The 25839-nt window shown below is 45.8% G+C and overlaps 2 pseudogenes; one reads left to right on the top strand and one right to left on the bottom strand.

Moving 5' to 3' along the window:
• The first annotated feature begins 6141 nt into the window (after positions 1-6141).
• LOC149345823 (uncharacterized) lies at positions 6142-13434 on the top strand (annotated as a pseudogene).
• Positions 13435-16544: 3110 nt separating this feature from the next.
• LOC149345822 (uncharacterized) lies at positions 16545-20679 on the bottom strand (annotated as a pseudogene).
• Positions 20680-25839: the final 5160 nt, after the last annotated feature.

Genomic DNA, 25839 nt, shown 5'->3' with positions numbered 1-25839 from the left:
TTTATTTGCTTGCTCTGACAAAACTAGGACTCAATAGCGGCAACTACCATTCTCCTACATACCTGGCGCACTTCCAATTTCTGACGTGACGCTTTCCAGTGAAAGGCCTGTGTATGTAAGCATGAGACTAGATCACAATACAGTTTAAATTAATGTAGGATGATAACAAGGAAGTGCCATACTGATTTCCACTTTTTTTTCACTTCGCATACAGAACGGTATCACACATCCGTTACAAGCAGTAGACAGTCTTGAAGGACGCTGCCAGCCCACTAACACTATCAGAAGTTGCCAGTGAATCTCCACAATGCTAACATCCTCTCTTTGAAAAGTCCCATCCACCACTGCCCTTGCTGGTCAGTTTCTATGCTGCTTGCTTAGCTACTGACATGCACTGGAATCAACTGCGCTAGCAACCGGAAAATGGAAACCTCCTATTGATGCTGCCATCTGCTTGTGGAACGCAGCCCCTACTACTAATAACAGGTGCAATGAACTATACGGCACACCATGCAGAGCAGGAGACACAAAGGTGTAAGTCAGTATGGTACAATCCTTGTACAGGGACACAGCAATACCTGAATCCGAAGAGGCCGGCATTACATATTCGGCAATGACGGTGCCAGCTGGCTGTGAGCTTTTCTTGATGCTGGCAGCTATTTCATCTGCCGGAGACAGGATCAGAAAAAAAAACATATATACGAGGATGAACTGTGCCATTTGCGGTACCTGTGGTGTTTGCCTGACGTTTACTCCAGGGCCTCAGCGTTATGTGGTGCTAATAGAAAGCTACTGCTTCTTGTTATTTCACATTTTTGCAAATAAAATTTTTTAACTTTACAAAGTGTTTGCACTCGCCCAAATTTTCCTTCTGTGCTCATTAAAACTTCTTGTATCGAAACCACAGTGCTAAACTGCTCTACTAATTGAGCAAAAAAATGCATGCATTTCAATGGAAGCAAGAAACAAATGAAAAAGTTGATTGCAAACAGGTTTGTGGAGAAAACATATGTGCTCACCAATCTTTTCAAGCAGTGTGCTTGTTAGCCGATCATTTTTTTGACGGCATGCCTGCAGCTCCTCCCGAAGGCGTTTTATTTCTTTATCTTTTTTATGCAGTCTTTGAGCTGCTGTACAGTTGTATGCTCCTAGAAATTGCAAAAAAAAAACAAAAAACATTTACTAAAACTAAATGTTATACACTCCAGAACTTTTACATCAATGGGTCAGTGTGTGCACATTTGTATATACAAAATAAAGCACACACACCTCCAAACCTTCATTCTTCCCTTCATGCTCTCTAATTATATCTTCGTGAAGGGTACTGGACGCCATTGCTTTTTTTTTCTTCACATCTTTTGGTAGTGGCAAGCACTGCAAATTCAGGGAAGGTACCCTTATTCATTAGTAATCAAATAGAAATAACTCCTTAAAGGGAGTTATGGTCTTTCTTTAATAATATGAAAAGCTGTTTAATAAAGCAAGAGCACAAGCCTAGGCACACAACGCCATGTTGTGCAAGTGACATCAACAGCCGGGGGTTAGCTATCATTGGTTTCCCACGCCAAATTCTTTCAGATGTCACGCAGCTACCATGACCGTGGTCACCCTGCGCGTGCCGGCCGCCGACAGAGGTAGAGTGGGTAGGGCCGGTGAAGGAGCACCGACGGAAAAGTGCAAAGAAGTGGACGTTCAAATTTTTACTGCACTTGTATTGGTATATGTTATACGCATCATAGCTGTCCATAAAACACATGAAAAAAATATTGCTGGAGGATATTTGTGAAGCAGTGTCCTTTAACATCCCAGACACGACACAATTTTCCTTCGACCTCCATATATTATTTATTCCTTTTCAATAGAAAATAACGGCTTGTGGAAAGGTTAATCCACTGCAGTGATGTGGAGTTGCGGCTGCCTTCATATTCATGCATGCTTTTGAATGCACTTCCATTTGCACAAAGAATAGAATTATGAGCTTTATTTCAACTTTTGCTGCTACTGCATGTTGAGTGTGCAAGAGGCATATGCCAACACGCTAGCCCAAACAGACGAAACGGTACTTCTGTCACTCCCAACTGCACATCCTTGCAGGCTATGAGGTGCAGGCATGTGATCCTCACAGAGTCTCCCCCCCCCCCCCCCCTTTTTTTTTTGATGGATGCAAAGCTTGTTGCACCCAAAGAGCAGTATATGTTGCTCGTGAAGCAAACTCCATAGCCAGGCACAAATGTTTCAAGCTAAAAAACGGTGCGCTTTTGACTACTGTCAGATAGATGTCTGACTATAGGTTGTTACAACAGCACATGCTCCAGCTTGGGTTATCTAGGTGATTCGGCATCCGCTCATAAAATGTGAAAAATTATCTGACCCACTGAAAAGCACCGTTAGTGCCAACTACATTTCACTCTAATTGCCTGCTCGGAGTTCATTATCGGTGTTTCCTTCGTATCTCAAATTTTGCTTTACAGTCCCTTTAATTCTACATAGTGATTGCACTTGATTAAAAGATATGGATTCACGCTCATGCTAGCCAATGGGTGTACAATGCAATGTGGCTCAAAAGCGACAGAGGTGGTGGCGTGTTTCCTTGTCCTAATGTGCAGTGCACTTTGCGAGAAAAAGAGCTCTGGTGTAATTTCAAACCAACAGAAATGTTTTGCATTCATAGCTGGAACTAAAACTTGTGGGTTTCCTGGAAAAAGGGACATGTAGAGAACACTCGCCCTTTTTTTGGATGGCCCAGCTTGGCAGTCTTCTACGTCAATTAGGCGAGGGAAGGGCTCCATCAGGGTTTTCGCTTTTTGTCGCAGCCCCTCTACTTCATCTGAAATTAATGAAAAGCCTTTAACAGCTCTGTGCAGGTGTGCGCCTGTGCAGACATGCCAACGGATTCCTGTCTGAGTACAGGCAACACGGTGCAGTCTGCTAAACGATGGCCTTATGTAGGCATAGAGCCATAATAAAAAAACGTGATCACATCAGGGTAACGTTACTGTACTCGTAAAATCGCCTTGCTGCAATGCACTCTTGGACAACACATTGCGGGCTAGGTGGTTCATCACAAGGCAGAACAGCGCAAGCTACACACGGACAAGAAAGTAGACGAGACACACACGGCGCTTTCTTACAACTGAAGGTTTATTTTTCCACACACTTCGGTAAATACACAGCAGCATCAAGAAATACACAGCAGCATCAAGTTCTCCTGTGTGATTTCTGGTGGCGATGACTGTTTATCAGACTCAGTTGCTTTTATTTTCTTGATGCTGCTGTGTATTTACCGAAGTGTATGAAAAAATAAACCTTCAGTTGTAAGACAGCGCCGTGTGTGTTCGTCTACTTTCTTGTCCGTGAGTAGCTTGCGCTGTTCTGCCTTGTAATTAGTTGACTTCAGCCTTGTATCTCGCTGCCACTTTTGTGGGTCAGTCGAGAGCGCCTCATCGGAAAAAAAGTTACTGATTTGGTCGGCCATCCGGATCGAGAGCGATCAGCTTCAATGTTTCAATGTTTACTTTGCCGCAGACAAAATCGCTTTTGTGTTAGCATTGCCGCTGGCACAAAGCAGGGAGACGAATATGGCCATGCAGCTCAATGCCATGTGATGCTGCTTTTTCGTCTCGCCGTTTGGTATCAGAAGCTACATTTGAAGTAGTGACCAGAGTAACACTGGCAAGGCGCTAACATCGCCACGCGCTAGCACTCAAATGACTGATATGAGCTCACACGACCATGAAGACAAGAATGCACTCTTACGAGGTCAGATGCAATTGCCCACGAGTTCTAAATAACCACAGTATAACCACTACCGCAAAAACATAGCGATCACTGCAGGCTGCACTGGAGAAATGCGACAGCATATGCTCCTCATCACCTTTTTTGAAAGTCACTGCGTCATGTGACATTCACTTTATCATGACATATTACACCACTGACTAATTTGTTACTCAATAACATTGCACTCATACCCACTCAAGCTCGGTGCGTGACATCACAAATGGTACCATTTACGGAACACATTTTGCCTACAGACGACCTTGAACTGAGCCATATAATGCTTACACATTAATAAATACGGTAACTCAACCTGTACGAAATAACACGTACGTACCTGCGAGAGCAATGACGAAGGCCGGATAGTAGCCCTCGACCTCTCCATCTTCGCTGCGCCAAAACGCCTGCAGCTTTTGCCCGGGGTTGAAGTCATCCTCGTTTTTGGGTGTAAACCCCTTTATAAGTTTTGCAGGTAAAATTGCCTTGAACTTGTCAAGTTATTTGACGTACGCGAACATGACGGAATCGGTTTTGGCGGGAGCGCTGATGCAACAAGTCGGCGCCGCGGTCAGGCCAGTTTGGCTACAGCTTTGTCTGCAAACGACTACTAAGGCGCTTTTTTTTTGCGCTGGTGATGATAGTGGTTTCGGTTTTGTTTCTGAACGGGCGGTGATGTATTCAAGTCGGGAGTTGCGTTGGTGAAAAGTAAAGTAAATATACAGTAAGGACCTGTATCACATTGTCATTGCCTTGCTGCAGTCGAGACTACGGGAGCACGGCGTTGGCGCTCTGCGCGGATCCGAAGCCCCGTGGGAAGGCGCAGGCACGCAGTTCTCCAGTAGGCGGGCGCAGGTTCTGCAGTAGGCGGCTCTTTCCGCGCCCTCTCTTCGCCGAGCAGCGAAGAAAGCTCTCACATTAGAAAACGCACCATTATTACTGTATTATACTGAAGCTTTAAGATGTAAAGAAATAGTGTTATGTTCAAATGAGAAGTATTTCATGGTCAAATGCGCGTTGGTCATATCAGCTGTAGCAGGTGGCGATACTTTGCAATTATGGAACAGACGTAACTTGCATGCCCACAGGCTAATCATCAAACTGCCTTTGTTACGAAGAGGAGAGAAATGCCGGTATCGATGGCCTGGCCTGCTCCAGACTAACAAGCTCGCTTACAAGCACAACAAAATCATGCGATGAATTAAGAAAGACCTCTAGAGCTTACTGTGCTCGCTGGAGAAGCGATCTGTCCATGATCCTCGACGTCCGAATCCAAAAGAATTCAACGCGAGTCGAGCAAGCGCAGTAGCAGACGACTCCGTCGGCTGCCGCACGCGCTCCTCGGTTGCTGCGGAGGCGCGCGGCTGCGGACGTCTGTCACGTCGCGAGACGCGAGACGTTTACTTCTGCACGTGAAAATGACATGAGGCGCGAGCTTTGGAGAGAATCACGCTTTTCATCGAGGCCAAATATTAGGTCTCGGCAAAAGCTAGTATATGCCGACCGGCCGGCATGCAAAAAATGACAATTTTTCTTCTTTTTCAAGATGTGCAGCACCAGCTGAGGAAAAAAAAATTGGAGTACTCTCGGCAGACTCCAGCAAAGAAACTTGGGCAGAAGATAGGAAACGAGATCGCTTGGCTTCAAGAGCTATCAAAACCCGAATTTTCGATTATTTGAACATCCCGCGCTTCAAAAGTGCTAATTGTTTTCTTCGCGTGTATCTCTTAGAACTCTGTATGCAGATTTTACTAGTTATGTCATCAAAGCAGTAATAATATTACCGCAAACAGGGGAGATGACATGCTCATACTGCATGCATCGTACGTGATATTAGCGCGAGCGACTTCCGTTATTTCAGAGCCTTAATTTAAAGCCAGAGCGAACAGCGAGGTTTTTGCGCATCGAAAATCCTGAGTAATCGCGTATATTGCTTACGTTTCTGAGGTGACGTGTACATTAGAAAATGCCTGGACCGCCTTCAAGAAAACGGCGCAAGAAGTATTTGGAGTGTGGTGAAACCTTCGACGTACCGGCCTCGACATTTTACAAACGCCAAAAAGACCACGATGCCGCCATCGCCTGTCCTTCGAGAGAAGGCGCCCTAAGATCCCAGCAAAGTGTCAGTAGGTGTCAGCCGGGCGCTTCGTCTGTAGCAGGCACCCGCCCACTCTACAATGACGCAACTGCCAACGAGGAGACTTCAAGCAGCCGTAGTCATGGTGGTGCGGCGCCCGACACAACGACCGACGAGGAGCTTTCAAGCGACCACAGTGATAATCATAATGATAGTGCGGGGTCCGAGTATGACATTTTCAGCGATTCAGCAGGAATCGGCGACAGTTGTTTCGACGGCGACATTCCGAGTGCCGACGAACGGGACACAGCTGGGAGCGAAGATGACATGCCCTCCTTCATCTCTCAGTTCAGTAACGGAACGTTGCCACACTCTCAGGTTACGAAGGCTGGCGCTATAGCAGCAGTCATGGCATTTGCCATTTCTCATGGGCTAACATGGGCTCCACTGGGAGATTTAAGAAAACTGATAAATTTCCTTTTTGGAGAAGATGTTCTGCCAACAAGCGCTTACACTTTCCGGAAGTTGTGGTGCAAGGAAACCCAGGATGTGGTGCACTACCACTATGTTTGCGAAACATGCATTGGTGAAATGAAAGTACAAGGAAAATCAGCTGCCTGCCCCAACTGCAAACATACAGAACCCCTTCAAGCACTCAAAGACAGGGGTTCATTTTTTGTTCTTTTAGATTTACAAAAGCAGCTGCAGTTTCTTATTGAAAACACTAAGGAGGAACTGCACAACAACTTGCTCAAGCTTCGAAGGGCTTGCACTGCACATTTCAGATGTAACCAGTGCTGAATGCCATGCAAGAATGCAGAAGGCTAGAAGTCTTGGCATGGACGACCTCACTCTTACAGTGAACACGGACGGAAGTCCAGTGTGGAAGTCGTCAAAGACGTCCGTGTGGCCTCTGCAGTTTATCGTTAATGAACTGCCGCCACACCTGCGTTTCAAGCATCCGATTCTCGCAGGACTATGGTTGGGCAAAAGCCATCCGAATATGCAACTTTTCGTTTCAAAATTTGTGCATGAACTTAACTGCACCAAACCAATCAGGTGGCAGTACCGGACTAGCACACACCTATCCAGACCAGTTGTGTTGTGCTGGTCAGTTGATGCGCCCGCAAGAGCTGCTGTGCAGAACATGGTTACCTTCAATGGTTACTTTGGATGCCCATGGTGCTTCATCCGAGGAGAACATATAGAAGGTGAGTATTTTTTGGCTTTTAGAGAACGAGCAGTGATTTGAAGATGATGAGAAAAGAAACCATTACAGAAGCAGCGTCTCTTAAAGTGCATAAATTTGCATACTTATGTCCCTTACACTCTCTTCTCCTTCAGGGAGCATGCGATATGTCGCACAAGAGCAGCCAGAGGCTCGGACAACGAAGATGGTTGAGCGCGACATGAAATTGGCTAAAAAGCACGATGAAAATATCAATGGCTTCAAAGGGCCATCCGCACTGATGAACCTGAAAGGTAAGCTGTTTTTACCTCCACGTCCTCTCCAGTCTTTGTGTGCTTTGCATTACTTTAACTGCTACTGGTAGACTTGGATATAAGAGTGATTATCACAGCTGATTGCAGGTTAGTATTGTAGCACAACACATTTCTTAAACAGACTTAGGTCCATTTTACAGCTAGTGCCATGAGCATTTACTTATATTCTCATGATACAGACCAACAAAGTACGAGCAGAGAATTGGTAGTGACTCATTACTGGTTGCCGCCACCACTGAGCTGTCAGACTGGTTCGCATATTGTGCACTATTGCTTCCAAGCTGTATTACGGACTGCAAAGCTGTGCCTTTTTCATCGTCACCTGATACGTATCATACTTAATGGCTGAAAAATTTGAGATGAAGTTGTGTAGCCCTACATCATTACGTTGCTTGGTACTTCATCTGTTTTGTCATGCAGAAGCATTGAAAGGGTGTTGATGTTATTGAATAACTGCGTGCAGTTGTGACTGCAAAGAGTCCTAGCAGCAGTATCAGCACTACCTGCTGTAATGCTGATCTAAACATTTCTGCATGTGCCCCGCACTCAGCTGTACACATAATTTCATGTATGTCAGCAGGATTCTCAGTATACACAGCTGAGTCCTGAAGCAGTCCATGTAAACACCGTGTTTTGGGACTGCAAGCCTCTAAAGACAGTTTGAGGGTATCGCACTACTCAATACGCAACCTCAGTTGTACTTTCAGTAAAAAAAAATGTAATGCAACTGTATATATGTTCCTAATAGCAGTTGCTTATGAAAGAGCTCAACTTGCAATCGTGACTTGTCACTTATTGCCGTGCTTATATAGTTAGATGTGTCGTCACTGTATGATGTATAGATATAGGTAACTACAATTATATTAGTGTGGCTTATCGCCTAAGTTGCTTCGGGACGTTATACCCCATAAACCAACAACTGTGTGATTTTGAATACCTAGCATGCTGTTACAAAACACATGGTTACTCAGATGCTGAAACTATTGGTGGGTTAAGCACATAGAAAATTTGGTCCTGCTACAATGATGTATACTGCAGACTGAGTACTATTTCTGAAACAGCTACATGCAAAATAGTTGTGGTCAGCATGCATGCACTGTATTGAACAACATTTGCTGGTCTTGTTCATCTTTGTTATCTTGTAAGAGAACTTCTGTTGTGAATCACTAGTTGAGTACAAGTACTGATATGACCGAAAATTCAGTTGTTGGGGCTTGATGGTAAGATCCAAAGGTACGCATCAAATGGTATAGCTCACGAAATTGCAATCACTGTTCATTTAATTCATCAGTGTGTTATTACTTCTGTTGTTAAGAAAAAAGGCCATTTTTTGAGTTTTGTACTTTTTTGATTGCTTCAGAAAGTAAAGATGCTTAGCAGACCTTAATGAAATATATCTAGTTGCAGGCTTCTTGCTCTCCTTGTGTTGAAAACAATGTGATTTTTCCCAGCATGTTTATAGTGTACGGTGTTCTCTCTTGATTATGATAAAAAGCTAAGTGCCTTCTTCGTAAGATATGAGGCAGAAGATTTGTGGGTGCTTTATGACACATCTAAACAAGTAACTGGCTGCTTTTATGCTCGCTAGTAATGCCTGCTGTTTCAAGCAGAGTGAACCTGCATTTTTCACATTTTCAGAGACCAGATGCCATTGATACCATTGCCTTGCATCCGTGAGAGGTACCATAGGGCTGAGCAAGTTATGTTTGCATACTTACTTCCATCATTCCTGCAGTTACCTCAGTACATTGGCAGGGGATTGGGGATACAACAGTCATGATATATTTGACAGCGAGGTGTGCGTAGCTACTTGCTCTCAATTGGTAGCTTTCATTGTCTTGTTTGCCTCAGGATGGTTGTGCAAGCTGTTTAATGCACTGCTACACTTTTTCAGGACAGCAAAGCAATTAGCACTTGGTGAGCTAGTGATGTGCAGGCATTGAGCTTTGTATTATGAGGTGAAGCAGTTGTCCAATTTTCGTATGTGTAAAAAACCACGCATAAATAAGGTTACCTTGTGTGCTGCTCAGCGCACCACTTTGAGCTGTGGGGAGTAGGTTGCTTTTATTTTGTTTACAGTACACCCAATTGTCATCACTTTTTTGAAGCATTGGCTAGTCCAGCTCTTATTTATTCTTAATTCCTGGCTTCTCACATGCATTTTTTTACAAGTTCAAGCATAATATTCTGCAGCATTGCATTGTACTTTCCTTATAAATGTTGTGATTGTTTTTTAGGTTTTGATCTTGTCAATGGGCAGAGTGTTGAATACATGCACTGCGTTCTTCAAGGAGTTGTGAGGCAACTCACTGAGACGATCCTCTCCACTTCAAACTGTGATCGACGCTTTCATGTCGGTAAGCCAATGCCCAGCCAGCGTTACTGTCAGTTTTTATTTCACAAAGTCTACAAGTTTCTCTAGTAATGCACCTTTATATTGTTACGTGGCGGCCAGCCGAAGAATGAGACGTGGTGAACAATGAGCAAGAGATGATTTAATGGCCGCTGGCCTAGCGCGAGCGCTCCGTCCCGAAAACTCCATGAGAACGTCCTCTACCGGCGCAATATGCGGCCTGACGGCGCTGACCTCTTGCTCGTGGTCCCGCAACACCGGCGCCGCAGCGTCCTTGAGCAGCTTCATGACGTTCCCACGGCCGGTCATCTTGGCGTCTCCCGCACCTACGACAGCGTGCGCCGCCGCTTCTTTTGGCCCGGTCTATACCGTTCTGTCCGCCGTTATGTGGCCGCTTGCGAGCTGTGCCAACGACGGAAGACGCCCTCGGTTCTCCCTCCCGGACACCTTCAGCCGATTCCCATCCCCGAAGACCCGTTTTCCCGTGTCGGCCTCGACCTGCTCGGCCCTTTTCCGGTGTCTGCTATGGGAAACAAATGGATCGCGGTCGCGACGGACTACTCCACGCGCTACGCTATTACGCCAGCGATCCCAACCAGCTGCGCAACTGATGTCGCTGACTTTCTCCTGCACAACGTCATACTCCACCACGGTGCTCCCCGTCACCTGCTCACCGATCGCGGCCGCTGCTTTCTTTCCAACGTGGTCGCCGAACTGCTCCGCTTCTGCTCCGTCCGTCATCAATTCGCCACGGCCTACCATCCGCATACGAACGGGCTCACTGAACGTCTGAACCGTACCCTCACCAACATGATTTCCATGTACGTCTCCGACCATCACCGCGACTGGGATATTAGCCTCCCATTTGTTACATTCGCCTACAATTCTACGCGTCACGATACAGCCGGTTTCTCCCCTTTTTATCTTCTCTTTGGCCGCGATCCTTTGCTGCCCTTCGACAGTGTGCTGCCCGCCACCGCCTCCACGAGTCCTTACGCTCGGGACGCCATCGCTCGCGCCGACGCTGCCCGTCTTGTCGCCCGCCAGCGGCTGTCAGCCTCCCAAGTCAATCAGAAACGACGTCATGACTGTCGCCGTCGTGAAGTCACCTACTCTCCTGGCTCACTTGTTTTACTCTGGGTCCCTTCCCGCCGTGTGGGCCTTTGTGAAACACTGCTTCCCCGATATACAGGCCCTTATCGGGTCGTACGTCCGGTGACCGCGGTGACGTACGAGATCACCCCGCTACATCCGCCATTCCCGGCCGCTGCTCCCCACACCGACATCGTCCATGTGTCCCGCCTCAAACCTTACAACTCGCCGTCAAGCTGGCCTGTGTAGTGCGCACCGGGACGGTGCTTTTGCCGCGAGGGGGGTCATGCTACGGACGCTGGGAGGACGACGAAGTGGTTTTGTTAAGAAGACGACGCTGAGGTGCGAGCTTGTGTGCTATGAGACTACTCCAAGCCGTCGGTCCCTTGCGTAGCAGATTACCTCTGCTGTTTCTATTGCTGCTTCTAGCCGCCACGTATCAATATGTTTGGTTTTGGCGGTGATAGAGTTCAGACTTTCATGCGCCACTAGAATTTCATTCAGTGTAGTTTACTAACTACTTAATACAGATGAAATATGCTGAGTTGTATTTCTAATTTCTCCTACCGTTTTTTTTTTGAACATGTGTGGTCTTTAGTTTTGTGTACTGTGTGATGTCTTTGCAGTAATTCGAAAAATGTTCAGGCTTTTGAGTGGGTGAGAGATACCAAAATATCATTTAAAACTTTCTCTTTCTGGGTCCACATAAATACAAACTGAATGAACTCTTTCTCATAGTAGCACACACACAACTCATTAAATGTAGTGTGCAGGATGTTTGCTGTGTTGTCAAAGATCAATGCCGCTGAAGCTTCCAAACAGCTACATTTAGAACCATACCTTGTCAACCATACCTCTTTGTTCTCAGCATTAACAGTGCAAAAGTTGTGACCAGATGGTTATGTACCTCTACATTTCACTGCACATTTTGCACAGATGGAACTTCTTGATTAAAAGTCTCAAAATTGCAGCTGGTGTTACGATACTCGGGTTCCCACTGTATGTGTGCCTTTACAGCATTATACACTAGTTCTGTTCAACTGGGTTTATGTAAATGTATTGTGCAATTTCATCCTTGCAGGTGCCCCTTCTTCAGTAGCAAAATTAGAAGCGCGACTCTTGACCATCAAGCCTCCGCACTGTGTCACACGGTTGCCACGACCACTCAGAGAGCGAGGCCACTGGAAGGCATCTGAATGGAGGCAGTGGCTGCTCTTCTATGCCCTCCCCTGTCTTGATGGCATCCTTCCTCCTGACTACTGGAAACACCTATTAAAACTGTCAGAAGGTGTTCACATACTTTTACAAGAGAAGCTCACCCCATCTGAAATTGACAAAGTCATTGCAGTGTACTTCATACATACCAAGTCTGTCAACAATAATGTAACCTGCAGGTTTCGAGCATTTTGTACAACTGTGAGTTTGTGGAAAGCATATATGAATACAAAATTAACTGTAATGAAAGAACTTTTGTGAAAATCATTTTCATGAAGTGACCTTAATTAAAATTTGTGAAGCGTACGAACTGGCAACCATACAGATATTGTGAAAGTAAAACCCTGCATTTTCTAGACTTCTTTCACTCTTCTTCAAGTGCTTGCTCATATTTTATTTTACCTTTGTAGTACAAACTTATTTTGTCATTTTGCTCCTTTAATATGCTCTTTTAATAGTCTGCTAGTTTCTCTACAGTATTAAAAATTTCACTCTACTTGAGTGAAGAAGTGCTTCATATAGGGAAGTTAAAATCTGTTTTCAACCAAAGACTTGCCGAAAAAGTCAAAGGAACTGCCTTGATGGAGTTGCTTTTTGGCTTGGCATTTCACCTAACCATCATTATTGTTTTCATTTTCAGAGTTGCTTCTGGAAAGCTTTGTTGTGCAGAGCAGGAGCCTGTATGGTGTTGCCTTCCTGACGTTTAACGTGCATGCCCTACTTCACCTGGCTAATTGCGCCCGTGCCCTAGGACCACTTTGGGCACACTCAGCCTTCGTTTTTGAAGGAGGCAATGGAAAGATCGTTCGCCAGGTTTCAGCCGCAAATGGTATTCCACAGCAGATTGTAGAAAGGATAGTCATGAACCAGCAACTACAAAAATTGACTGAAAGCAGCCAGCTCCCTGCACATGAAAAACAGCTGTGTAGAAAAATGGTTGGCTATCCCCATGTGCATATTGCCAGGCACGTAGAGAACTTGTGCCTCTTGGGAAAGGGGCTGGAGTGTTGCTTTGAGCTCTGAGGAGCAAGATGCTCTGCACCGTCACTGCGGAATCACAGCATCAGAAGCTGTTGAGTACGAGCGCTTCATTCAGGCAAGGCAGGTGTACCATAGCACAGCATACAAGAGGCCATCACGGTCTGACAACACCTTCATTAGGACACTCAGCGCGAGCTACAAACGCGTTGAAAAAATTCTTTTCTTGAACGTAGCTAACACTTGCATCCTCTTATGCAGGCCAATAATAATTGCTGATGTGGTTGCAGCACCACCACACATAGAAGAGTGCTTTGTATCTTTTGAGAGAGCACTTGACGTGGTGCTTCCAGCTGAAGTGGCTGACTCCTGCTTGTTCATAGAGTTTCCTGAGGAGGAAAAAACCTTTATTTGTGATCTTCCTAACACAATTGAGAGGGACTGAATCAAATGAGCATGGTGTATGTCACACTAAAGATACCCAAACTGGTTTGAACATCTAAAGCTGCATTAAGTTGATTGGTTTATGGAGTTTAACATCCCAAAGCAACTCAGACTATGAGGAACACTGTAGAGGAATTCGAGAATTTTGACCACCTGTAGTTGATTAACGTGCAATGACTTCACACACTACCCGAGCCTCTAGCATTTAGCGTTCATCGAAATGCAACCACCATGGTCAGGGTCAACCCATGTCTTTCAGGTCAGGAGCCGAGCATCATAGCCATTGAGCCACGGCAGTGGCACAGCTACTTTAAGCAGCGGTAAAATAGGTTATTCTATGTACAAAAAGTCGTCTCCCAGCGTATCTAGCTGCCGTTGCCTGTGCTACGCGAGAGGAGACTAGACTGTTGAGCTTTGTTTTGTTTTGTTTGTTTGAGTGTGTATTCAGGCAGGATTTAAGGATCATGCATTATGACTGCAAATGCTGCAAGGGAGCAGCAGCTCTTACTGGGAGCTTAAAAAGCATGTGAAGGAAATTCATGCTGGAAATCTTTGTACAAGTGAACTGTATTGCATTGACATCCCAACCTGGGGACATTCTTTGGAGTACGTTGAAAGTGGCACTGGTGCGGAAACTGGATTGCAAGAGACACTTATGAAATGTCAGTCCCCCATTTCTGTATCCTTCATTTATACCATTCTCTACATGTATTTGTATCTGTGAGAGAAACTGAAAATATAGTGTGCAAGCTAAATGTATATATGTCCTTTTCTTCATAGGATTGCTGAATGTCTGTATTAATGATATCTGTGTCACAAACTGCATTCTTTGTGTGTACTGAATAAATTTGTCTCCAAGTCTTCATATTTAAGCATGCAGAAAACTACAATGAGATGAGTGGTCAGGGTACTGCTTTTTGACATCTACAACCAGGTGCATCAAACTCTTAGTACTATTCTTTCATGCCTCTCGCCATAGTTCTTTCAGATGAACAGCTTAAACATCTGATCTGAACAAGAGGATCGTGAAAGAGTCATGTCTAATAGGTGTACGTTCAAATGCAAAAAAAAACATAATCCATCAATGTTATGAAACAGTGTCGCCGAGCCGCGCAAAGTGTGGCCCAGCCATAGCTGTGTGTACGTCCTTGCGCCTGCGATCGCCGCACTGACGCCAACTCGCAGCTGATACCGCGGACGTACAAGGGCGTGCTTAAGCGCCGAGTTTTAAAATCTTGTGATACATGCCGGGCGCAAGTCTGGGAGCTAGTTATAGGTTCGGACTTCCCACTTTTGATGGCTACGTGCTCGTTTTCTGATCGCGGCACTACCATCATTTGATAACATGACCGCGCAGGCCTATCGCTAATCGCTCGAATGCCGCTTTGGAGTGCAATGCCACGTCTATGGAGTTCTTGAAAACGTAACGAAAATCTCGCAGACGCGGCTAGTCTGCCGTTATATCTGTAACTATAACAGCTAATGCCCATGCTGTACATATTTACAACAAATGCATACCGCGAATGTCGCCATTAATAACACTGAACAGCAAACATCACCAGTTATATTCTTCAAAGTATTCACAATGATCTGCCATAGTTCGGACGTCAATTCTGTCGAAATTGTGATCACCGTTTGCCATATCGGAGCTTAATGTTCTTGCAACACAATGATGACCTACCAAGATCAGAACACCATGCACCACCTTACATTACACCATGAGTTCTCTCTTCGTCACTATGCGTGCCACTACGCACCATGACACTCCCACTGCCACTTTGGGTTCCACCTAGGACACCATATTTTGCAACTTTGCGACCGTGAGCTTCACACCATGAGCTGCGCCATGTTTCACCTTGGCTACCATACTTCACACTATTGCGACCTTGGCCACCATTTTATGTACTATTACCACCAACACGGCCACCAAGGGCACCATATATCTCACCATGGCCTGCACCATCCTGCATCTTGGCTACCATACTGTCCACTGTTGCCACCATATTTTGTACCTTGGCCACCATTCCTTGTACTATCGCCACCAACACGGCCACCTAGGACACTATGTTTATCACCATGGGCTGCACCATGTTCCACCTTTGCAACCATATTTTCCACCTTGACCACCATATTTTGTACTATCTACACCAACTTTGCCACCATATTTCATGGTGGGATTTTCGATAGGGCTTCGCCTGGCAAATTGCTAGATACGGTGCGAAAAATGTGTTACCGAGGCATCAATTCACCCGTATCAGAAGGAACTTGACTTTTTGGGCTGATAAGATTGTGTACTTTTGCTTTGGGCGTTAAGTTTCGTTGCGCATGCGTTGCTCTTGAAAGAAGGTCGTTTTTTCGTCCAATAAATCAGTTGCTACTCTACGCTCGTTCTGTCTGCATCTTTTCTGTGTCCTGTCTCATGCGTAGTTTTATGTCTTCAGAATGTCTTACCAACTAGCCTCTCATCACACATTTCTAGAATTTATTGAATGTAGTGCAGCGCGAGAGTAACTGAAGATAACCCACGCTGTTGGCGGTTGTTGTAGAATGTAACTAAATGCAGCACGCAGAGCAGCCAGCTCGGTAGCAGTAGTCGAGGTTCGGTGGCTGAGTGTCGCTGAAATTGTGGTGCACGTTGACGGAATCCAGACGCCAATCGCTGATGATAAGGACGGTACACAGCCATCAGTGTAGATGTGGCGTTACGCACTGTAGCAACCATGAATTTTTTACCATGAGTATTTAAGTGCACGATTGGGGGTGTTTGTTTTTCTTCTAATGCCTCGGATTGTGATCCTGATTTGCCATGCTGCGTACCTCCAAGGTGCGGTGGAGGCTGGTACTGTGATGGCAGAATGTTAGAAATTTTCTCCATGCGGTAGATGAAGCCGGAGCCTTCGCAATCACCTCGATAGCAGAAGAAAGCGGAAACAGTCCTCCACCACTGACAACGTGCCCCAAGAAAGTGAGCTTCGGAACATCGAAGACACATTTGTGGCTGATCTTGAGTCCGGCTTGGGACAGGCGCTCAAGAACAGCACGAAGGTTGGTCAGGTGCTCCTGTCAGGTAGTGCCATGGACTATGATGTCGTCGATGGGGAGAAAGACACCCTAGCACCATTTCTGAATTAGGTGCATCGTCTTCTGAAAAGCCGAAGGCGCCCAAGCAATGCCGAAACAAAGTGGCTTGAAGGGGAAGAGGCCATCATGGGTAATGAATGTAGTCAATTCCCGACTCTCAGGGCTGAGCGATACTTGATGGTAAGCCGAGGCGAGGTGCAACTTCGAAAAACGCTGTGACCCGGGGAAGCTATGTAGAAGTCCTTCCGTTTGAGGCAAGGGAAAACTGTCAGCCACAATAGCTTTGTTCCGCTCACGCAAATCCAAGCACATTCGGATGGAGCCGTCCTTTTTCCGATCAGCTACTATCGGACAAATCCACTTGGAAGTGCCAACCCGATCAATGATATCTTGAGCTTCGAACTTCTGAAGTTCCTCGGGCACTTCCTGTCTATGTAGTCGAGGGTTTGACGGCATACCGTCTGGTCAGGAATCATGGTGATGAGGATTGCTGGTCACTGGCTGAAGTCAATAAAGATGGAAAGACGTTTCGGGAGCGCTACGGCTCCCTTGTTCACTATGAAGCAATCGGCGCACGGATCCGTCCTTTTGTAGCACTCAGTAGCGTTTTTAATGATTTAGCATAGAACGGATGTAGAGTCCCGTCACTCCTGTTTAGTGTGTTAGACGATGTCTGTATGATAAGCGACTCAAGATTCTGCCGTGCTGATGTGTTCTTTTCTGTTGTCAATGTTCCTTGGAGAAGAGATGTTCGAAGCGTGTACATAGCTCAGGAGGTAACAGAGGTGTATCAGGTGTCATGGAAAGATATTCCAACGATGCACCTTTGATCTTCATTTGTAGGGCTGCAATGGAATCCAGACCCAGCAGCGTTGTTCCTCCCGAGACAAATACAACACGATGCAGGCGATACGGTCATGGAACTTTGCTATGGCAACAGAACGCTCTTGGTCTATAATCCGAGGCTGAGAATAACCCAAGAGTTGAACTGCGGTTGATTTAAGCGGGAAAGTATCAGCGAAGAATCGGTGGTACAGGTATTCAGAAAGAATAGACATGGAAGAGCCGGTGTCAGTCAGGAAGCGGGCGCCAATATATAAAAAATGCGCTGACCTTCCAGCCCGATGCAGTTCAACAGGACGGCCTTTCGCCGTTCCGCGCCCAAAGTAGAGGCACCAGAGGTCAGCATGTAATTCCGGAACGGCAGCTCCCATTGCTCCCATGGAAGGGCAGGACAGCCAGGAGTCTGCAAGAGGGGCGGTGGCGGCTGCAGGCCAGAAAAGCTCATGACGAACGTTAAAACGTTAAAACAGCATCCTCGTCGCCAAAATATGTCGCATCGTAAGAAGGGTTCTTAGAAGCAGTATACGCAGCATAAGTCGAGGTGATCTGTGTTCTCTCTACTTCCTCCTGTTCTCTCGTGTGCGCGAGTGCGTGCAGCGCACCTGACACTCTTCGTCTTCATCACAAAAAATTTTTCCCTCTACCACTCATAGCAGCTGATGCCGCACTGGCCTCTGCACTCCAGGCAGACTCTATTGCCACGGCACCCGGTCCTAATTAGAAAAAAAAATATGAAATTCCTGCGCACATTGGCTGCAGCTTGGGAGTTTTTGCGGGCCCTTGTGCCTTGCAGCTCAAGCATAGATGTTTGGCCTGGTGCCTCATTTCTCCATGCTCTCTGCAGGACCTTACCAAATGTGCTTTCGGAGTCTGCGTAGCCGACAGGGCAGTATTCCGATGCTGGTGGGCTCACTGTGCTTAAGAAGTTATGCAGTACAAATGTAGCTTTTATAGCATGATCAGCATTACTTGGCTGCAGGTGGATCGTAAATCTTGCACCGTGAAGCTAGAATGCCGAACGCATTTTTCTGCACACCTCCACCAAAAGAGAAAGTCAGTTTTGTGTTTAAAAAACAGCACTGCTTCAGCAGAAAAGGCATGCAGGCGCACTCATTCTGCACTGTAATAAAACTTCTCTCTGGCACTAACAAACTGTGCAATCACGCGAAAAGACATCTCACTTGTGTCATTAATGAAAACAAACTGAACTCGGCAGATTCAAACAAACACAATGAACGTCCCAAAATAAAAGGACTTACACAAATATCACTTTTTTAAATTTCGTCATTTGTCTTCTATGCAGTGGAGTCAGAGGTAAAAAATGGTGTGAAAGAAACGGAAAGGGCGGAGAGGATGACGCAGAGAAGTGCTAATTCGAGAAACCCGGAGACAGCCTGCAATTCAGGAGGGCAAAATCAGTAGCGAAGAAAACGTGCTAGCCTTATAAACACATTGAAAAGTGCCACGATGACTGCAGGGTCATAAAAGTTGAGGTTGTTACGTGGCAAAGAGTCCACTGAACTAGAAATCAGATTAACTAAAGTTGAAAGTTAGGCTAGATGGAGAACGTCCACCAACTTTTAGCTTTATTGAAGAGCACTTTTTTGGTCTCATTGAAAAAAAAAACTTTATAAAAAGGCTCAAAGGAGAAATTGTGTGCAACGCCATGTACCTTGCACGGCTCAGGTGGTAGTTAAAAACCACCTCTTCACAGTTTGTCCGGCTCCCAGGTAGCGGCCGCATGAAATCGGGACGGAGCTGATATGCCTCGTCGCCGACAAACAAGTGAGGCAACACTGCAGTCGATCTTGGCAGTTGGGCAGCCTTCGTTAGGTTAAGCTGCCCTTTCACGAGGCGTTTCCCAATTGACGAATCCTTGAATATGCCTCCGTCGCTGAGGCGTCCAGGAGCACCAACATCAATCAGCTTGAACTGATAACGACTGCCAATTACTGCCGTCAATAGGATGAAGTAGGTGCCCTGTAAAGAGGCAAATACAACTGCGTGTAATGCATGCATTACATTGCACATTGTAGTAGAGATGTTAGGCCCTTTAACACTGTAACAAATTAAATAGAGCCAACACTGCCATACTTTGTAGTTGAAGTAGAGACTTCCAGATATTTGGGCGGCTTTATGTTCACATGCTTGCCATCAACTGCACCTAAGCAATTGGGAAATTGCCACTGCTGCCAAAACCCTGCGGCTATATACTGCCATTCCCTCGCTGTTGGAGGCTGTAACAAGAAAACGACGCGTGTTTTGTATTGCTACGGTACATAATAGAGTGCATTTCGATTGCTGGCATTCCCCGACATTGATTGCCACTCCTGTTACGTGCATTTACTGCAGTATCTGATGTGGTCATTTGGTACATACTCTGCTCAGCATGAACAACATGTCACATATCTGCCTGCCAGGTGTGTTGGTCCAATGCCAACCATATATAACATCACAGGAACTTGCAAAGCATATAATCAAACAAGGAAAAATATTCTTGGCATCATAATTACACTCAAGAAAGTTAATTAGCTTATATTTAGTGAGTTGTCTATTACATTTCCATTAAAAGAGCAGAGTACAGCCCAATGTATTACTGTGCCATGCTATATAATGCGCCATATATTTCGTACCTTGATGTACAGAGGTGAAATCACGTCCCACAGTACCTGGCAAGTGAGCTCAGGTGAACCTCCCTTGCCCTCTTGATTCCGATCCGGAACGCCATGGCGACCTCCGGTATGCTCATGTCTGACGAGAGATACCTGCAAATGTGGATGTAACTGAAATTCATGTGTTCAGATGACATAATTTAGGACATACAGTACATCGCTGCACGCAAGCACCATACTAAACAGCTTGCTCAACTCAGATGCCATCGCAGAATTGCAATGAAAGTAGTCTGCACATGACAGGACATGGGTATACATAATCTAGATGTTGAAATTACTCACCGCAGCGTCAAGGCAAGCCGTTCCCCCGGTGAGATCGGGTCCCTGCACAGCCACTGTTTCGACAGCTTTTCGTCAACCATGCTGTGCAGCATATCAAATGTCTCTGGAGGCATTCGATAGTATTTATGGAATAGGCTTCCATCGTCATCCTTCATGAGCTGCATCTGAAACAGCGCGTTTCAAGGGAAAAATGTAACTATAGTGCGCTCACACTACAGCCTATCCAGCTGGCTTACCGCTGTGAAGTATTCGCTCTCCTCCGCGTGGTTTTGCTACACAGTACGCACCCAGTGCCTGCGAGCTCCAGCTTGCAGCTGCTTTAGAACCAGTTAAGTTCTCAGCTTTGCGAGTTTCCGTCGGCGTTCCATGGAGGACAACGACGCTGGGAACGCCGGCAGCAGGCGGAAAAAGCGCGCGGTAGTGGAGGAAGGAAAAAAATGCACGCGCTTTTCTATGTCACGTGACTTTGGGTATTAGACAAAATAAAATTATTGACCACGTATATTTTGCCAATGTTTTTATTCTGTTTTATCTTGTATGGAGCCTTAGAAACGTTGTTTTAGGCGAAAATGACTGAACGCCCAAGTGGCAGCAACCGAGCAACAGTGAAAACGCTCCGCTCCGACGCCGAGTCCCGTCACTTCGTGCGGTTTGCGCCAGCGACAGCGGTGGGCGACGCGCAACCTCCTCACCTCCTTAGCAAGAAAGGAAAAAAAAGACAGCGCCGCGCGAACAGCTCTCGCCTGCGCGCGTCGTAAGATAGGGGAGAAGGTCTCCTGGAGAGCGACTAGCCTTGTGTGTGTGGCTGCCCCCTCTCCCACCGCTCGTCGACGCGGCGTGCGGGGGGGATTGTCGTCGATTGTTCTAGACTGTCCGAGTCGTTTCTACGCGATGTTGAATGAGAGGGCGTAGCCTTGCGTGCGCTAAGAGACGCCCTCCATGTGTTCACTCGCACGACGGCGGCGCCGCCACGACAGGAAGTTCCAGGTGCTGCTCGAAGCCACTCCCGGCCTTTGACCAATGAAGACGCGGGCCCAACGCGAGAAGGAGAAGGAGACTGCACAGCCGACACTGTGTGCCTGTGCACGCATGCCTTAACGCAAAGAACTGACAGACGGGGAGGGCATTGATATAAGAAGGGCGTTGACCGCCCGAGCAGCAGTTTAAGCTTCAGTGAACAAATTGCGTTCAGTTTGTTTGCCTCTCTCTTTTGTGGTAGTGCACTTTAAGTGCAATAATTCTTTTGTATTGTAATCTCTCTCAAGTATAACTTTACTGCTAGTGGAGTGTTTCTTGAAGAAGGAATATGTCTCAAAAATAGCTGTCTGTAATTGTTCATACATATCTTTCTCGCACTGTTTGCCTCACTCTATCGAAAAGATGAAACAGCTGGTGACCACCGCTCAAATTTCGCATTAGGAAATTACATAACCGTCGGCAATTTTTTAGCTTTCCCAAAGGTCTTCCCGCCAACCGTGCAATGTTCTTCTCTGGAAGGCCTGCATCACGTAGTCTGGCCACCCGACCGTGGACATTCTCCTCAATCTGGTGGGCGCATGACATGTTTAGGGCGGTCAACAGTCATGACAACTCAATCCCGTCCTTCACCAGTCTTGAATGATGCGAACTGAACGAGACAAGGGGCTTTCAGGCCTTTACTGAATACATCCAGCAAACATGATCCCGGGACAGCCTCAACCCAAGGTCCAAAAGTCGTATGCGCCCTTCTGTTCGCTACAAAAATGTGAAGTTGAGCCCTTTGGCCCTTCCTTGAAGGATTGAAAAAAGCACAAAAATTCTCTTCACATGAAAAATCCCCTTCCAACTTCGTGCTGCACTGCCGAGAATGCAAAGACGATGACGATCAACTTTGCCTGCCGGGCGTGCATAATGCGACAATTGCATACAACAGGTGTAACCAGGTAGGCAAAAAATTTTTCGAAGCATTTTTATTGATAAGAACTCCGACACGTGTGTGGCGAAGGCTTTACAGGGAAACCGGATGGCGTTCCTCGATACCTGCTTTTCCTTTGCAGTGTTTCCGTGACGTTTTTCTGGGTTGGTTTTGTTTAAAATTTTCCGCGTTTTCACCTTATATTTCTTGGCTTTTTTCATTAAACCTTAAGTTGCTAGACAGCTTTCGCATCGTGTTCTCTTTCGCTGGTCGTTTGTCTGCTTCCTGCTGGTCTTCATCGCATCCTCGCATCTATTGAACGTAGTCGTGCGGTCCATCTGGTCGAGCCATTTTTCTGGGTCCTCAGCAGCGGGGCTGTTGTAGCTGGAAGGTACCTATAGCTGCCCCAGGATGACTCGGATAGACGGCGGTGGCAGGCTGATGGCGGCTGTCAAAATAATTAGAATATTGATCACATAAACTTATCTACAACTTTTGGGATTAAGGCATTTATATCGGATATGGCGGGTTAGATACGCTATGAAAATGCTCGAAGAAAGGAAATTTATTAATTTTGAACTATCGGGCATAGAGGTTGAAAATATGTTCAATAAACATTTCCCTGCTGTCGGCGCTTTTTAAATGGCTCTACCAATTTTTCGTCCAATGTAACTTGCGAGTGCCTTGTTACCTCAAACATTGCAAGTGGAATATTTTTTTATCCGAATGCCCAGAGCAAAGTGAAAGATGTAGTAACGTCATTGAAATGTGGATGTGCATTTGGAACCGATGAAATCAGGAAGGTATTAACAAAGCCGCGAGCAAAAGAATAATCACTCGTGTAGGACACACATTTGCAGTCTTGTTTTCTCTACGGGACTTTTACCAGCTAGGATGAAACTATTTTATGCGGTGGCTATATATAAAAGAGGATCATTTGATCTTTTGAAGAATTACAGTTCAAGCGTATTCGAAAAAATAGGTCAAGATACTATGAACAAAAGGTTCCCGGGTCTTCAGACCTAGCAGAGTAAAATAGGCAGGCAGCAAATTGCCATTGAAAAAAAAAAACAAGTAACTAAAAGCAGCACTACTTGAAGTAGAAGATGAAATCATGGTCAGTATGAAGAATACTGTATATATGATGTTGCATTCTTCGCCTTTTATGCCTGTGATTCATGAAACGGGCCCAACTTAAATTGAGGGCAACGAAGCGAACTATTGAAAGGACAAGTATAAGTGTAACATTGAGGGACAGAAGAGAGCATATTGGGTCAGAGAAAAAACGCGGGTTAATTACATCCTAGTAGAACTCAAGAAAAGAAATGGACTTGAGCATTGCATATAATGCGAAAGCGCGATAAGCGCTGGTCGTTAGGGGTAACAGACTGGATACCAATAGAAGGCAAGCATAGCAGGGGGTGGAAGGGGGGGGGGCAGCCAATGTTTAAGATAGCGGACTACATAAAGAACTTTTCGGGGACAATGTGCCCGCAGCTTTCTCAAGATATTATTAATGGTTTGTTGTGGTTTAACTTCCCAAAGCGACTCAGGCTATGAGGCTTGCCGTAGTGAAGGGGTCCGGAAATTTCAATCCCCTGTGGTTCTTTAACTTGCACTGACATCGCACAGTACACGGGCCTCTATAATTTCGCCTCCATCGAAATTCGACCACCGCGGTCGGGATCCAACCAACGTCTTTCGGGTCAGCCGCCGAGTGCCACAACCACTGAGCCGCAAGGGAGTGTAGGACAGGGTTAAATGGAGAGATATGGGAGAGGCATTTGCCCTGCAGTGAACGTAGCGAGGCTTATGGTGGTGATGATGATGATGTACTGCGTTGAAGGGTCGCAACAATTTATTTTTCTTAAAGACCCCCAGTGGGGTGTTACATAAGAGCTGGGACTAATGAAGTTCAGCCGTTGACAGGTATAATTGTTATGGGCAAGTTGTGGCAGCGATATGGTGGGGAAGGCCCTTTCATTCCGTTAGACTCGCTGTAATAAGCGAGTTGGAAGTAGTTCATCTTGAACACCAGCGCGAAACAGACAAAAGGCCAACGAAAGAGAATACGAGATGGGTGCCCCTGTCATCTTCTCTTTCGTTGGTCCTTTATCTCTTTTGCGCTACTGTTTAAGATGAACTATTCTACACCTTCAATCTGCAATGCCCACATGACTACTGAGGCTTCCACTGAGTCAAATGCTTTCTCGTATTCAATGAACGCTATATGTAGGAGATGGTTATATTCTGCGCATTTCTCGATCTCCTGATTGATAGTGGGAATGTAGTTTTTTATGCAGTATCCTTACGAAATTCATCCTGATCGTTTGGTTGATTGAAGTGCAAGGTTTCCCTAAAGCTATTTCCGATTACCTTAGAAAATACCTTGTAGACAACAGGCAGTGAGCTCATCTGCCTGTCACTTTTCTTAAGTCACAAGTCTGCGTCTGTCACAAGTCTTATGAATTAATGCAATAGAAGCATTCTTCCAAGCTTCTCGCAAGCTCGAGGTCATAAGGCACTGCGTATGCTGGGTGACCAGTTTGTATAGCGCAATCTCGGCTCCTTTTTTCAAGGCATCTGCTGTTATCTGATCCTCACCAGCTGCTTTCCGCCTTGGATTGCTCCTAACGCTTTCTTTACTTCTTCTTTCGTTACTGGCGAGATGTCCCAATCCTTTGCGCTACGGGCTCTGTCATGTACTTTCCGATTACATTGGCTACAGTATAGGTCTGTTTAGAACTCTTCCGCTACATTAACTATTTTTCCATTTTTCTAATGACATTGCCTTCTTTGTCCCTTAGGGCATAATACAGGTTTTGCCTATGTCTAGTTTCCTCTTGACTGCTTTTAGGCTACCTCCGTTGTTTAGAAGATGCTCGGTTTCTTCCCCTTTAAACTTCCTTATACGGGCTACCTTGCGCTTATTTATTAACATTCATAGCTCTGCCAGTTCTATTCTGTCCCTAGGCTTAGTTGCTTTTATGCTTTGACGTTTCTTAATCTTAATTTTTGTCTCCTGAGATAGCTTGCCGGTATCCTGTAAAATCATTCTACAGCCTACTACTGAGCACTCCGGAGTGATAGTTGGGAGATTATAGTTAATTCTTTCAACATTAAGATCGTGTACCTGAGTTATAGCCGAATGTCTGTTCTGCAGCGATATCCTTAATTCCTCTACTTTCCATCTTATCGCCGCAGGCTGGTCAATGGGCTTTCATTTCACTGAATTCCTCCATTTAGGCATGGTATCAAGTTGCGGTAATAAGGAGACTAAAGCAATGCTTAATATTTGCGCCTGTTTCGCTTTGACGCAAATCGTGACTCAACCAACTCGTGGGAACAACGTTCTAGATCTTTTCTTGACTAACATTCCTGAGGCTGTGCACCCTCCTGTAATCTTGCCCGGGATCAGTGATCACAGTTCAGTCCTGTGCGAAATGAAGCTGGATTACGTCAGAGTTAGTGATGGCGGGCGGCGTCGCATATATAGCTATGGTAAAGCCCGTGTCAGTGATATCTGCGCTGCTCTCGAATCCTACTTTCAAGTGTTTGAAACACTATCTAAAACGATGTCAGTTCACGAGTTGTGGAAAATTTTCAAAGAAAAAATTTTAGAGTTACGTGAAAT

Source organism: Amblyomma mixtum, chromosome 4, assembly GCF_055824585.1.
Source record: "Amblyomma mixtum isolate Tamu chromosome 4, ASM5582458v1, whole genome shotgun sequence".
Taxonomy (NCBI): domain Eukaryota; kingdom Metazoa; phylum Arthropoda; class Arachnida; order Ixodida; family Ixodidae; genus Amblyomma; species Amblyomma mixtum.
The sequence above is the reverse complement of the archived record's forward strand: the minus strand, read 5'-3'. Positions and strand labels throughout refer to the sequence as shown.